At 48.9% G+C, this 15,956-nt stretch overlaps 1 protein-coding gene across 7 annotated transcripts in view; it reads left to right on the top strand.

The window, feature by feature from the left end:
• The window catches only part of Grik4 (glutamate ionotropic receptor kainate type subunit 4), a 422,725-nt gene that overhangs the window by 73,276 nt on the left and 333,493 nt on the right, over nt 1-15,956 (top strand). Inside the window, exon 1 of one of the 7 annotated variants that reach the window (XM_074066523.1) lies at nt 318-548. The exons of 5 other annotated variants lie outside the window; for them this stretch is intronic. The gene's annotated coding sequence lies outside the window, so the exon portion shown is untranslated. Of the gene's footprint in view, nt 1-317; nt 549-13,172; nt 13,307-15,956 lie in introns of those variants that run through there. One more of the 7 variants, XM_074066524.1, reaches the window with a different exon arrangement.

Raw genomic sequence — 15,956 nt, 5'->3', positions numbered from 1 at the left:
CTAAATAGCTGTTTTGGTCTGGGCTGGGTTGGTTGGGACTGGTCAACCTAGGATGACGCTGTGCAGTGTCAGCTGGGGCAAGGGCTAAGGGCAACTTGTCCTCCAGGAGGCCCTCCCAAGCTTGGTCTCATCTTCTAAGTGTCACATATTGGATATAGACCTCCGTCCTTTCCATCCTTCCTCTTTGAACATGAACGTGCCTGTGCTGGCTGAACCCTGCCCATCCGTACTCATTGCTGTGGGAGATTCCATGGAGCAAAAGAGAGAGGCCAGCACAGAAGTACTTCTACATCCTCTGTATTTCATGTTTGTTACTGTCTGATGGGCCAAAGGAAGTCACATGCCCAGATTCAAGGGCTGGACCATAGGTCCCTGCTGTTGGGGGGAGGGGCTCAGAAACCCCATGACCCAGGGGTGTCCCAGGACTGGGCAAGCAAGACCCTTTTCTCAGAACGCCATTTCTGACTGCTGGTCCTGTGAACTAAGGCTTGGCCCTTCTCTCCATCTGAACAGGATGTCACCAAGGCTGGTCTGGACAGATGTCTCAGGTTCTTTGCTTTTTGCATTTTGTTTGTTTTGTTTTTTTTTTAAACATGCAGAGAACAAGGAAACAAAACCTTCCTTTGGTAAACCTTCCTTTATGTAGGTTTTCATAACCAGCTATTATCTTTCATGATTTTTATTTCTGGGGACCAGCTGCTTCTGGTGCCTGTTTGGAGTGTACATGTGTGGTGTTGGTTCTGGGGTCTCAAGGATGAAGAAGGGGCAGCTTGGGGGTCTGTACCTTCCCCTTCTCCATGGCTATAGTAAGAACTGGTTTCTCTGCCTGAACTTAACATGGTCATCCTCAATCTGAGGAATGCACCCCAGAGAGCTGGAGGCTTTTGCAGGAAGGTGCAGTTGAGAAGAAGGAGCTTATGATGGAGTCTCTGGACATCTTGCCAGCTCCATCTTGGCTTCTTTGTTCCTGGCCTCCAACCTCCTCTTAGCCTTCCAAGGCCCAAGTGACCTGTTTTCGTAGTAGAAACTCCTGTAATCAGAGGTGTGTGGCAACCAGCTGCAGGGCAGCTTGCTTGGGTATGGCTGAGGGCTAGTGTGTGTGGGGGGGCAGACCTCTGATGGAGGCTGTCTTGATTCCCTTCTTCTTCCAGGAGAGGAAAAGGCAGCAGAAGCTGGGTGCACCTTGGTTAGTCCTCTCCCTCCCCCAGTATCCTCAAGTGTAGCACCTTAGGAGCAGGTCAGATACAGCACTGTGGGACCCTGCCCCAAAGCCTGGGTCCCTAAAATCAGCAGCTGGTTTGGGGTTTTCCTATTTGCTGGTTGTCTTAAGTACCTAGCCCAGGGCCTGGCTCATGAGAAATGTTCCACGTGTGACCTTGTCCTTGACCTCTATGCAGGGACTGAAGGCCTCTGGTGGAAGGTTCAAGGGAGTGTGGTGTTGGCAACTGTGGTTCAGGTGCAAGTGGTGAGCGCTTTACTGAGCAGGTATCTAGGGCCTAGAGAGAAATGAATCTCCCATGCTGTAGCTCTCCCCAGCTGGAGCCCCCAGCCCCACCCTGCTGGCTTTTCTGCAGGGTGGACTCTGATGCACCTTTATGACTCTGTTAGATTGGTCCCCCCTCCCTTATTAAACAAATGTCAAATCAACCCTAGTTGCCTGACTGGCAGCCTTCCAGAAGCAGCGCCTCAGGGAAACTGGCGTTTCCCCCTCACCACGAGGTCTCTTGGGAAGGCCCACCTGGTTCTAGTGCTGCTCTGTGATCAGGGGACTGGGGAGGGGTCTGGAGGAGAGGAGGAGATCCTGTTCAGCAGTGCTGAGCCAGGGGGCTCGGGACCCCTGACAGGGTCTTCAAGGGTTCTGGGAGGAGGCTTGGCGTTACAGGCAGCACACTGAGTGTATACAGGCAGGGAGCTTGAAGGGCCAAATCCATAGCTCTTTCTGGTTTCCCAAAGAGGTCAGTGACCCTAAAAAAGATGAAGAACTCATGAGATCTAGCCCAGCTTCCTTGTTGTGGACAAGAAAAACCCTAGACCCATATAGGGTAAGTGACTTGATTCACATCACACTTCATATTAGTGGCTTTTTGTTTAAAGATCAAACCTCCCATGTTTCTGGGAGGGGGACAATAATGAGGAAGGGAGCCTTTGTTCATTTGCTGATGATTTGCAAGCAGCTTGTCTCTTAATTGATCGTGACTTTTTTTTGTTGTTGTTTGTATGTGTGTGCTTTTTTTTTATTTTAAGTTGGAATCACTCCCAGAAGTAAAGGGGCTGAGATGAGCAAAATAAATAAGGAATAAACAGGCTCAATGTGTGGGGGAAGTGGAAAGTAAAGAGTGGCTGAGTTTGGGGTAAAACTGACTCAGAAGTGAACAGGAGCAAAGTGAAGTGCACCATATGTGTTCCTCGTCCAGCTTAATGAGATGAGAAAAGAGCTGCATTCGTAGTAGAGTCGGTCAGGGTTTCCATTTATTGTTTTCTGGCACCATGGAGCTAGGGGTTTGCCCTTCTCTGTCTCCCTCCCTCCCTTCCCTTTCCTTCCCCTCCCCTCTCTATCTCTCTCTCTTTTCTTTCTTTCTGTATTTATTCAAACCCCAGTACTGGGGTTTGAACTTAGGACCTTCAGCTTGCTAGGCTGGGCCTCTACCATTTGAACCACACTGCTAGCCATTTTTGCTTTAGTTGTTTTTCAAATAGGGTCTTGCATTTTCGCTCATGCCTGCCTGGTTCGCCATCTCCCCATTTATACTTCATATGTAGCTGGTATGACAGGGGTGCACTGGCTAACTTTTTGCCTGGGGCTGGCCTTGAACTTTGAACTTCCTAATCTTTATCTCCTGAGTTGCTTGGATTATAGGCACGAGCCACTGAAACGGAACTCTCACCCCTTGATCTTTGATCCTCGCCTTTGATTTTGCCTGGGTCCCTCTCACCAGCTCAGGCACAACCTAGGAACCCCGGGGCCACTTTCCATCTGCTCTCATCCTCCTCTTTCATCCAGCGGCTCCTTAAATTTCCAGCTTTACCACTTACAGTATTGATCAGGAAGGCCCTGGGGGCTTTCACATAGATCAGCCCTCTCCTCTTTCTTTGACACCCTTAATAAGCTGCAGAGCCATCCCTTCCTCCTGGTTTCTCAGAAATGTTGGAAACATCTTTTTGCTGTTTTCAACTGATAGTTTTTTGCTTCCTGGAGCTGGGTCTGTTTAGTAGGTAAAATTGAGCTCTATAGGAATCGATCAGCACCTGCTGGCTGCTCACAGGCAGCTCTCAGAGCCCCACTTGAAGAAGGTAGGAGCTAGCTTGTAGAAATTCCCACAGGCCAGTCTCACCATAGTCCTTTTGGGCCAGGGTACCTACAGTTCATTTTGCAGATGAGTAAACAAGCTCAGAGAAATGAAAGCATGTTTCTGGTTGCAGATGGAGGCTGTGAGTGCAGGACTATCTGACCCAGAGCCCGTGGTCCTGGTTGAAGTTTTGATGATGCTGTATCTTCATTAGTATCTTATTAATATTAAAAATATGTCCGTTGTGTTTGGTGCTGGCTCTGACAATAGAAGTCTGAAAGCAGCCGAGGAAATGGAAGAAGGCTGAGGGGTGATTTTCTGTTGGGGAAGTTCCAGAGCTGAGCTCACTGTTAGCTAGCTGAGTCCCGCTGGCAGATGTGCTCCGTTCAGAAATGCCATTGCTTTGTTTTGCTTGGAAATGACTTTGGATGCCTGTAGGCAGAGAAGCATTTTCCAGCAGTGCCATAGGCCTACGTCTCCCCACTGCCACACACCTGCTAAGCCACACTTATTTTATTGGCTTGGCTGTCTGAGAGCACGATTCTGCACATCTCTCCCCCATTCTGCATTTGGTGAAATCAGGTTGGTTGCTTGTAATTGGCCACCTTGGGTGTATTCACACCATAGAAATCAGCAAACACTGCAAATCAGGGCTTTTTATTTATTTAATTAGTTTATTATTTGACAGAGAGTTTACCTGCATACTGCTGTCTATAGGCATTTGCTTTCCGTCTCTCTTCTAAAGGTCTCTCCAATTTGTTTGAGGCATGTTCTTGTTTTATTTAGTTCAATCTTATTTACTTCTCACAGCACTGACCTTGTCATGAAGACAAAGAAACATGTTCTGGGGCATAAGGCACAGAGAGCATGGGTTCAAAGACAAGTCCTTTGCTTTTAAGCTCAGTGCCCCTTGATGGATTAGTTCCACGGTTCTCTGTTGGGGAGGGGTTGCCTTCCAGGAGATGTTGTCACAATTAGAGGTGCTAGTGTCTGCTAAGTAGAGGCCAGGGATGCTGCTAGACATTTGCAGTACACAGGACAGCTCCATGATAAAGAGTTGTCTGACCTACGTGTTAGTAGTGCCAAGGCTGAGGAACTCTGGCTTGCTGGTTCCCCTTTTCCTGTCTCAGGAAGAGATGAGATTCAAGGTCATAGCGTTCATCTTGGTCAGGAAGGGGAAGCAGGGTTTGGGAAGCACTGTTTGGCACATGGGTTTCAGAATGAGCTGGATAGGCAGGATTCAGTCTTGACTAGACTTGTGCCCAGACCTGGGAGGTCAAAATAAGGTGGGAGAGGGTTATGGTCACTTCCAAGCAGAGAGAACTCTGGCCTGAAGACAAACAAGGGCTCAGGAGGATTACATGAGAAAAAGAGAAGTGTAGGGTGATGAGCAGAAAGAGCCCCCATCCCAGGAAGGAGCCAGTTAATCTCCAACAGCCTAGAAGCCAGAGCTGGGAAAATAGTCAAGATCAAGATGAAGCCAGGCATGGTGGCACACACCTGAAATCTCAGAACTCAGGAGGCTGTGGCAGGAAGGTAGAGAATTTGAAGCCAGCCTGGGGCTACACATAGGGAGACCCTGTTTCCAAAAAAAAAAAAAAAATCCAGATGGGCAATTAGAGCACAGCATCACTGATTGTACCCAGATCTGCCTCATGGTCAGGATCACCCGGGGAGGTTAATAAGACAAAAATATGTTTATGACCAGACCTTATCCCAGACTTGGCTGGAACAGCTGGGAGTGGGGCCTAGGGCCTAGAATTGGGAATTTCAAAACTCCCCAAGTGATATTGATGACCAGTCAAGTTTTGGGGTCCCTGGGGCAGATAGACTTGTTCTCTGTCAGTGGGGGCTGTTAACCCCTCACTGAGTATTTGAAGAATACTGAAAATCAACACTCTTTTGTGTCACAGCTTGTGTGAAGACACCATTTGCCTACTCTGGGCTGGGCTATAGCAAGAGAGGGGACAAAAAAGAGAGGGTCTAAAAAAGATGAGTAATCCTTAGAGCACAGGGTGTCCTTGAGGATTACTTACAAGAGCAATGTGAAACCACAGAAAGTCCCTAGCATGTGGGCCTAGTGTGTTCTCCATAACTGTCTGCTTTCCATGGCTTTTTTATTTATTTATTTTTGGGGTGCCCTACCATGTACAGGGCCTTGTACATGGTAGGCAAGTGCTCTACCACTGAGCCACATTCCCAGTTTTACTCATGACTCTCAATGTAAGAACCTCTTCTATGTTTCCTTTTTGTTTGTTTGATTTTGTTTTTTGAGATAGGGTCTTGCTGTGTAGCCCAGGCTAGCTTTGAACTCTATCCTTCTGCCTCCACCTCCTGAGTACTACTGAGATAATAGGTATGCACCACCACACCCAACTCTTCTTTTTGTTTCGTTTAGTTCCAATACCATGTGTGCTACAGGTCCCCTGTGTGTCAGGGATGCACCAGGCTCTAAAGGATGCCGGAGTAAGGGAGATCTAGCCTTCATCCTCACAAAGCTTAGAGTGGGGTGAGGAGGTGGGTGTGGAAAGCCCCAGTTCTTCAGTGTTTATAGAATGCCAGGCCCTGCTGTGCACAGTGTGGCCCAGAGCAACGTGGGCACACTCTCTGTGGTCCTGGATAAGAGTGCTTCAAGGAGGTCACTGAATTTTTCAGGATGAATGATGCTGACCAGGTGGAGAAGATTTGTCAGCAGCCTGGAGGGAGTATGCAAGGCAGGCCCAGAAAGTGGGTGCATCCAGGTCTCTACCACTCCCCCAAGTCTCCAGGCCTGGCCTTTGCTCTCTTTTCCTCCCTTCTCCCCTCCCGAGGAAAGGGACATATCAGGTGCAGACGCTTGAGAAAGTTCGTCTGCTTGGCGCTTGATTTATCCTTTGAACCTTTGGTAACTGATTTCCAGTCTCATAAAATATTAAATACATCCATATATTGAATATCATATTTTGATATGTTTTCACGGCTCATTTGCCACTGAAGTCAAGGACAGATTCACATTTTTCATGGCATGGGTCCCAGATTTGTCCTCGCACAGTGTTTTATTATACCCCTTGCCCCACCCCTCCATGAAGACCCACATTCCTCAGTGTCTCACTTGAACAGCCACGGTGACAGCCCACTTGGCATGGACCATGGTAGGCCCAGGGCAGAAAGGCCATATACATCATTCCTGGGAGAGTTATTTACATAGCACTGTAAACATTTGCAGAAGGACAAGGTCTCTCCCAGATGTCTCCAGATTCCACACCAGATAGTGACCAAGCAGGGGACTGAGGCTGAGGGGAGAAGCTTGGCTTCCTGCAGTCCAGGAGTACATTCCCACCTTTTCTGCTCTCACCCTTCTCTGGACATTTAATGAGCACCTACTAAGGGTCAGCTACCAATCTAGGCCCTGGGGACTTTAAGATGAAGAGCTACTGTCTCACTTTTAAAAGAGGAAGGTATGAATGTCGTCCAGGGTAAGAGAGAACCACAAATGTCCTGGGGAAGTGTGTTGTGGAGGCTGGGAGCATGGGTACTCAGTTCCCAGGGGTTGGAGCTGATAGGCAGTGGGAAAGGCTTTACAGAAGGAATGACTCAGATGTTGAGTCCAGATGTTGGCCTGGTATTCAAGTGTAGAAGGCAGAGGTAGGACAGGACAGCCTCTCAGAGCATTGCTGTTGAGCAGTGGCATAGAAGGTGAAGCTGCCATTTTGGATCTAAGAGCTGCTTGGTGGGGCTCAGGGAAGGGCCTGGTGGGAATTAAGTGTGGACAGGAGGCCAGGGCAGGTTACACTGGGCCTTAGAAGTCATACAATAAAAGAAATTTGGGCTGTACTCTGTGGACAGTGAGAGAAATGATGAGGGCTGGGAACAGGATGGAGAGGGAGGACATGGATTAGATGGTGGACGATTTAGTATTGTTAGGCTCTTAGCCTGGGTCCCCCCAAAAGTTGACTCTGACAAAAATTTGGGTTGTAAAAGGTTTTAATATCAGATGATTAACAGGAAATACCACAGGGAATTAGGGAAACCACTAGAAGGTGTTAAAGACACTTGTGGGTGTGGGCTCAGTTCCCTGGGGGTCTCTTGGAGGCAGTGGGAAGCCTGCCCTGAAGGTCCCACCTATAGGATCAGGAAGCTGTGTACCTATCATCCAGTGCCATTATTACTGGCTGAGGGCTGCCCCCTCAGTCAGCACTGCACATGTGGGTTTCAGGAGGCCCAGGGGAGCCCTCTGCAGAGGTCCTAGGGGCTTGCAGTTCAGGTGGAGACATGAGCAGGACACTGTGGGCATCTCTGAGGGAGGGCAGGTAAGGGAAAGCAAGGAGTTCAGGCTGATTTCCAGGGCCACTGTTTGGGGGTGATGCCATTCAGAGGGAATTTGGGGGAGTAACCATTTGGGGACAGAAAGGGAGATGACTAATTCAGCTTGTCTGTATTGGGCTTGGGGTACCTGTAAGATATGGAAACTTCCAGTAGGTAGCTAATTGATGAGATCCAGAATTCAGGAAAAGGGTGTGGGCGTGAGACTTGGGACTCAGGTAGAGAGGCAGCCAAGACGGTGGGCTCAGATGACGTCACTTGTAGCCACAAAAGAAGAGCAGAGACTGCATGATAAGGGGAAAGGACTGAGAAAACATAAGAAATTATGGAACAAGCAGGGGTAGAAACCCAGGGAGTCAAATGAGTAACCAGAGAGATGAAGGCAAAAAACATGAGCAGTGAGACCACAGAAACCAGGGGCCAGTCTCCAGGAAGGAAGAGGTAGCAAATGCCAGTGTTCTGAGAGAAGGGTGAAGTCCACCAAGGACTGATCATGTATTCACAGGGCAGTAGGGCCAAGTGGCCTTGGAGGGGATGTTTTCAGTTAGGTGGCAGGAGCAGAAGCAGCTGTATGAGGTTTCTGAGCATGGAAGTGTCAAGGTCAAAGTGGCATTTTTGGACATTATTTGGAGTGGATGTGCAAGGTGGAGGGAGGAGAAGCTAAGTTTGGGGAAGATGGCAGGGAGGCTGCTGCAGGCATCCTGCCAGTCCAGAGCATAGCAGTGGGCTTAGCAAAGAAAGACAGCTGAGAGGTGGACTGCAGGAACTCACCAGGGCTCAGTCACCAGGCTCAGGGGGCACATCACAGAGGCTTTTGGGGCAGGTCACACTGGCCACACTCCCCTGGGAACCTGCAGATCCTATATCTTGAGTGAATGAGTGTGTGTGTGCATGCACACATGTGTTCCAGGCTAAACGCTGTCCTAAGTCACACACATAGTCTCTGCCCTTCCCCCTACTGAGAGGTAAGCTTGGCCATGATCCTGACCCTTCTAAGGCTTTCACCTCATTGTGGAGGTAAAGATGACCCTTCTCCCCCCTATAATTTGTGAGACTTTGGAAAGGATGCTTTTCAACTGCCCAGGTTGTGATGAACTAGGTGGGTTTTTATCAATGATCCAGACAACCATTTTCCAGGGCTCAGAAGGTACTTGCAGAAGCTGACCCTGCTGCCGCCTACCCTCCTTCTCTGCCCTTCTGGACCTTGGTCTTTAGCCCCCAGCCTCACCCTTTTGGAAGCACCTGCTCCTGTGTGCTGACCTTGGATGCTTCTGCCTCAAGGTTGACAGGCCTGGCTGGATGGCAGCCTGTGGACAAAAGTGACCTGCCAGCAGGAGCCTTTTCTTCTTTTTTCCTCTTCAATTCAGAGCTAGTCTGCAACCCACTGGCAGGGAGATGATAGAATCTGATTTGCCGAAATACAATAGCAGATTGATTTTGTAGCTACCAGCGCCTGTAACAAATTCCAAGGGAAGTTTAGATGGCAGGATTGTGGGGTAATGACATTTTAATTATGTGTCATATTCAGTCTGGCTAAATTTGGAGCCCTGGGATGGAGGTCCAACCCAGGTGCTTCCTGCTCCTCCTTCCTCCTTCAGCAAGTCCTGTTTGTCGCCGTGTCTAGGTCTCCACTTCAGGGATGTGGATATGAGCAGTTGTGGTGAAGCTGAAGACAGCTCTGGCTTGCCCGAGATTTAGAGTTTTCTTTCTCTCACATCCTACAGCTATCCCTGCCTTGGTCTCTCCCTCTATGCTTCCCCTTGTTCCTACTTTGCACTTCTTTATGGACCTCTCTCTACCACCATCCCTCTTCAACATTCAGTTTTCCTTCCCTTCCTTCCTCGGTTCTCTCTACTTACCAGCTGTTCCATCATGGGCAAGTCACTTACTTTCTCTGAGCTCCACTCCTTTCATAATGAAGGAGGTAGGCCACAGACCTAAAAGGTCTGTATGACCCTTGGTGCCAAGGGGATTTTTCCCTGTTTCTGTCTCTCTTTCCCCACCACCTGCCTTCTCTTCCCTTTCACTGTTGACCTCAATTGTGGTTTAAGTGCCAGCCTACAGTGGGTGCTCTGAACAGGAATTTCCCCCTACATAGTAGAGATGGAGGCCCAGGCCAACTTTTTATGATCCTTGAACCTTCCACAGGAGATGGATTTAGTAAGGAGCCAATTGGCTCCCCTCCCCCAGAACAACCAAGTAATTGAAGAAAACATGAATGTTAATGATGCATTTAGCATTTGGAAGTTAGAGGGGTGATTAATATGTTGTAAGTTGTATATTAACACCTTCTCAGTGGCATAATGAAGACAAAATATATACTCAGAGAAGAGATTGTTTATTCTCATGTTTGGTGTGCCTGGTTGCCTCAGAACTCGTGATGGGGCTATGTGTGTGGCGGGAGGGTATGGGTGGAGGGACAGTTTGCTGGCCTCACAGCCCCTGCTGACTAGCTTTCTCACCACTGGCCTAGCAGCTGGAGAGGAGGTGGGGAGCACAGTGGCTGGGACTTGGAGTGTAGAGGGATCAGGTGTGGAGGACACTGTCATTCAGGAGCAGCGTGTCCAGAAAACAGCAAGGCCTGTTCTCCCTGGTTTCTGGGGCTGACCTGAGTTTTCAAAGGTGCCATGGGATTAGGAGAGAGTGAAGGAAGGACAGAAGAGACAGGCTTGAACTTCAGCACCTTGAATTTCAGGACCTCTGAGAATGAGCCCAGGATTTGTCTGTGATGGTCTCCTCTCCTGGCTGGAGGGATTCTTGCTATGTAGGCTATGTCTGGTGAGTCACAGACCTGGGCCAAGCCAAACATGTTGGCTGGATCTCTTGAGGCAGGTTCCAGTTCCATGTTGGTTTTCACTTAGATCATTTAGACTAGGACTGTAGGGTCACCATGTGTCAGAGCAGGAGGAGCCTGGAAAGGGTGTGGGTCTAAGCCTTATCATTTTCAATTGGAAACTGAGGCCCAGAGAGAGGAAGAGACATTAATTTGGACCAATAGCTTGAAGCTGAGTCACAAGCAGGTCGTTCTCCTTTATTGCTCCCTGGGGACTCAGATTGGCGCGCTGGGACTTGGGGACTGTGGCCCCTAGAGGTGATGGCTCCCTGGGCCACAAAGGACCTCACCCCAAAAGTTCTGAAGTATAAAAGAGCAGATTCAGATTTGAATCCCAGTTTCATCTTTCTGGCCTCAGAATCCCCACGATCAGAAAGGACCAGTATTTAATATGCTATGGTATCATTAAGGATCACGTGTGTCCTAAATGTGCACATTAGAACTGACGCGTGTGCACGTGTGGATAAATACCAAGTGTAGTTTCTGGCACAACACAAGGCATGCACTCAAAATGATGGTTCTGGAGGTGTATTGTGATTGTTGTTACTGTTCTCAACATTTTCTGCTTCTGTGATTGCAGCCTGCACACCCACCCCCTACCTGTCCTTGGGATTCAGCTTAGTAGTCACCTGCTCTGGGTGTGTTCTCTGTGTGGTTCAGTGCTCCCCCTTCTGTGCCATATGAGCACCCACTTCTGCTCTTCTTGCTGAGCATTTTGCTTGCCTTCCCCACCCAACAGCAAACTCAGTGCAGGGCAGAGGCAGCTCTTCCTCCCCTTTGGGATCCTCAGTGTGTTAGTCAGTTTTTGGTTACTGTGACAAATACCTGAGGAAAACAATTTAAAAGAAGGAAAAGTTTATGTTGGCTTACTGTTTCAGAGGTTTCAGTCCAAGGACTGCTGGCTGCGTTACTTGAGCCTGAAGACAGAACATGAAGGTAGCAGGAGGGTGTGGAGGAGGAGGCCAGTTATCTCAGGCGGCTAGGAAGCGGAGAGCCAGCACGCTGGTGCAAGTGGGCTTCCTCCTTGTCCTTTTCATCCATTCGGACGCCCAGTCTGGTTGGTGGTGTATTGCACACCACATTCAGGACACCTCTTTCCCTTTAGTTAATCCACTGGAAATGCCCTCACAGACACGCCCTGAAGTGTGCTTTACTAATCCTAGGTGTCTCTCAAGCCAATCAAGCTAATTAACCATCAGGACTGTAAAATAAGTACAGTGTGTGAGGGAGTACTTGTGGGAGGGGAACGGTGAATGGAGATGAAGGTGAGGGAATATGGTGGATGGGCTTCATATACATACAAAGAGAGCAACAAAACCTCTTGAAAATTGCTTTAAGTGGGGTGGAGAGAGGGTTGGGGGGGAGATGGTAGGGGCAATCTAACCAATGTAAAATGTGAGGCTATTCAGAATTGTCACAATGAATCCCCCCCTGTACAACAAATATAACCTAACAAAAGTGGGGGAAAAATTAACCAACAAACTCAGTGCCAGTATTTGGTGTTTATGAACCGTCTGGGTGCTCTCACTCTGGGCTGGTGAGCACAGCCTGAGATGAACATACCAGCTTTTCACTTTCCAAGGTAAACCTGAGTTCTTTAGTGCAGTATGGGAAGCACTGTGCTTTTGGGCTTACAGCGTCCCCTGCTGGTGATTGGAAGTCTGTGACTGGCTTACCTCCCTATAGAACCAATTGTAACTTAAGTTCTGCACCTTCCAGAAGCCTTCCTGATAATTCCATCTTTCTGTACTGCTCCCGTTGTACAGTGGAGATTCATTCTTCACCTAACATGTTTGTCATATTTGCCTTGTACTATATCACTTCCTTATGTTACCTACTTCTCGAAGCTCTTTGCAGATACCGCGTATCAATCTCTGAGAAGTACCATTGTGTTCACGTACAGTTACACTTCATACACTTCTCTGTTTATAGAGAGTGAACAAATGAGTGACCGATTTATCATGTGTGTAGTATAGGAGCCTATTCAGCTGTTATCTCATTGCTAGGCTATTTTTCCTGATTATCTCTTCTAAGTTCCATGAAAGCAAGGATTTTATTAAATACTTCTGTGTTCTCATAGAACTGGGCAAATAATGTTTAATGGGTAATTAATTCCTGATTGAGCTCTTCAAATTTCAAATCTTATTAAGACTTTTGAAGCAAAAAAAAAAAAAATCTTATTCGCCTTATTGAGGGGTGCCAACGTTTGAAAGAGTTGACTTAGCCCCAGTCCTTATGATGACACATATAGTGTGCAGGATTCCATATGACAAGAGGAAATCCTGTTTTTCTGATCATTTCCTGACAGGCACTGATTACTTTAACGAAGGCAAAAGATCTCAGCTAAAGGAAATTATTAGACTTGACTATTGAAGTTATAAATGTAACCCTCGTTAATGAATTGATTCATTTTACACTGCCTTATGGTGGATGGTAGCTGGCTTTGGGGCTTTGTTTATGACAGAAAGACAGGGAGTCTTTGCTCATTCTGGGCCAAGCTGAGGCCATAGTGGGGCTCTGAGCTTCTGCCATGTGTGGAGTCCTGGGTAGGCTAAGGAACACAGTGCTAGAGAGAAGGAAGCTGGGGAGAGGAGATGCATCCTGGGTACATGATGTGAACTGGACTGTGTGTGTGAGAAAAAACATTTCCAACCAATTGCCTTCATGGTGAGTAGGGCTGTGGGCGTGTGTGGTGGGAGGCTGGAGTAAGCAGCTGTTGGAGGCCGGCAGGGCTGGTGTTTGTGGTGGGATCTTGGATGGCGAGAATACGAAGGATGATAATATGTGACTGGAGTAGGGATTAAGACAGAGCTCTGGTTCTGGGGTTTAGAGACCTCTGTTCGTCACTGATGAATCTCAGCTACATCCTCGCTGACTGACTTGGGTAAGTTTCATCCTCTCTGTTTCTTCATCTTTTGTGTGAGTGTTGCAATCACTATTCGTCTGCGTCTCTCGAATTCTTGTCCTGTGCTTTCTGTACACGGAAACTGAGGGAAAGGGGGCTGTTCCTTTCATTAACTGAGGGTGCTGAGTGCTTGGGTGATAGGACACTCTCCATGCTGCTAATCCCTCAGTCTGTGTAGAGCTAAGGTGGGGACGTGATTTGCAAGCCAGATAGCACTCAGTGTGAACTACTTATAGCCAGAGAATTGACCAGAAGGATGGGCTGCACACTGTATGAGCGTGAGTGTGTGTGCGTGTGTGCACATGTGCGTGCACATGTGTGACTTCACACTTGCACAGGTTGTTTTTCCCCTTGAGGGCGCTGTGGAATTGATGGGTAGGGATCGATGTGTCAGATGGGGTCTTTCCATGTCAGAAATGCTGATAGTCTGTCCATGTCTGGAGGTGACCCAGGTCCTGAGGCAGGAGGTCCCTGAGTTCTGAAGGAGCCCCTGAGTAGTCCAAGGGGAGTCTTATAGTCAGTTTGCAGTGGGCTGTCTGCATGCTGTCTTGTTTGTTGTTTCAGGATGCCTGGAGAATTTAAAGTACTCCCAGTGATCTTTCTGGCAAAGTTGCCAGCCGACTGCAGCCTAGAACCGGGGGATCTGCGAACTGGGAGACATTCTGTTCTGTTTCAGCTCTGCAGTACGCAATCTGTTTTCTCTCAGGAGTTCGGCTTGAGCCGGAAGTTGTCAATCACCCCCCACCTTCCTTGCTCCTCTACATGAGTGGGCGGTACCTGTGTCCTGGCCAGCTTTCTTCTGTGCGCCTCCCTCATGGCAGTGATGGGGACAGACCCTCAGTGCAGGGCCGGGCCTGTGCCCCATGTGAAGTGTGGCTCCCTAGAAGCCGTCCTGAGGTGAGGATGTAAGTAGGTTTTTTTTAAGGAACCACTGAGAGAGAGAGTTGTGCTTAAGTCCATCCTGACAGAAGAGCAAAGAGTGGAGGCAGGGAAGAGACTGAAAAAAATAATGCAAAAGACAATAAATCCATGCATGGGTAACCAGGGCCGGTCCCATTGGGCACAGTGGGAGAGGTTGTTGAGAGCCAAGGGCAGGGCATCCTTTGGGCCACTAGCCAGGATTGCCTCACTTGGGACCTGCCCTCTGTGTGAGGGCTGCATGGGACCAGAGACCAGAAAGTTCTGAGGTAATCCACAAGTACCTATACCTGGCAGCTATCAGTCAGTGAATGAAAGGGAACACAGACAGGGCCTCTACATGGCCTCTACTGTCCATTCAGAGCCTCAGACCAGACATACTGACCAGATCCCTGCTTGGCCCAGTGGGGAAAGGGCAGCTGTTGTGGTCATAACCCCATTCACGCTGGGTGCCAGCTGCCCTCTAAGTTCTGGAAGCATCTCTGCATGCTTCATTTCTGGAAGAGACTGACAGTGATCTGTTTTCATTAAAACCACAAACAAATGTGCATATATAGAAGGTTTCCCATGAGCCCAGCTCCAAGCTAAGTGCCTCTCCTGCACTTTTGTCTTAGTCCTCTCCATAGTCCTTCCATTTGAGGCAACTGACGTAGAGTGCTCGAGTGATATGCCCTACCTTGCTCCCTGGAAGAGGGTGGCTCACGCTGTGCCAGGCCTCCTGTGTGACCTCAGGATCGGGGTACTCAGTTATGCCAAGTGGCATTTCACAAAGCGTCGAGCGGGTTGGGTGGACTACTTCTGTCTTCTGTGGGCCTGCTGGGTATAAAGACCCCAAAATATGATCGAACCCATCCGAAAGCCCGTGAGTTGCTCTCCCGGATTATGGATTGATGGGTAATTGGGCCTCTGTGGATGGAAGCTGCCTTTAGGTCAGACTCCTCTGGGGAATATCCCAGCCTTTTAATGAATTTGTCTCTGCCTGGCAGGGTCTCTCTCCTCGATTCCAGGAAGCCTGGCTGGGCCAGCTCCTGCTTGTCACTTTCTGTCCCAGGGAGCCCCTGGAGACCTCTCAGTAACACATTCTACCTGTTGGGCCTGGCTAGCCGGCTCACTGCCCCCGGCCCTGGTGCAATGACTTTGCCATCAGGCTTTGTGATTGCAGCTTATGGGCAGGGAACCCCAGGTCCTTTTTAGCTGGGTTCTCAGTTTTCATTGCAGTCTTATAGCTGCTGAGTCCCCGGAGGGGGAAGCAGGAGACCTTTCCTTAAGTCCCACTTATTGACGGCGTGTCCTCAGACTTCTCTGGTCCGAGTTCTTTACCTCCTATGGAATGGGGTCTCATATCCTTCAATGCCCCACATTCCACGAGTCGGAGATGCAGGAACTGGTTCAGAACCAGGGCAGCGGGTTACCGCACACTGCAAGGGCAGGTCCTCTGGGTCCCAGCTTTCTGCTTACTGGCAGTTTAAGCCCCTAGGACCCATGACAGCAGGCTCAGACATCTTGGCCTTCTAGACTTAGTAGCTTGAGGTAGTTGCTGCCTTCAGGTCTCCACCAGGGTGGAGGGTAGACAGAGGGAGGAACATGGGAACCATGGTGGGGGTAGGGAAAAGGGCAGAATCTGGACCTCTGGAGCCTGGGCCAGTCCCTGCACACCTGAGGGGCCCATGTAGGGGACCCATTCATGATGGAGTATGGGTACTCAACATCT

Source organism: Castor canadensis, chromosome 2, assembly GCF_047511655.1.
Source record: "Castor canadensis chromosome 2, mCasCan1.hap1v2, whole genome shotgun sequence".
In the NCBI taxonomy this organism is placed as follows: Eukaryota; Metazoa; Chordata; class Mammalia; order Rodentia; family Castoridae; genus Castor; species Castor canadensis.
This window is presented reverse-complemented; position numbering and strand designations above follow the sequence as displayed.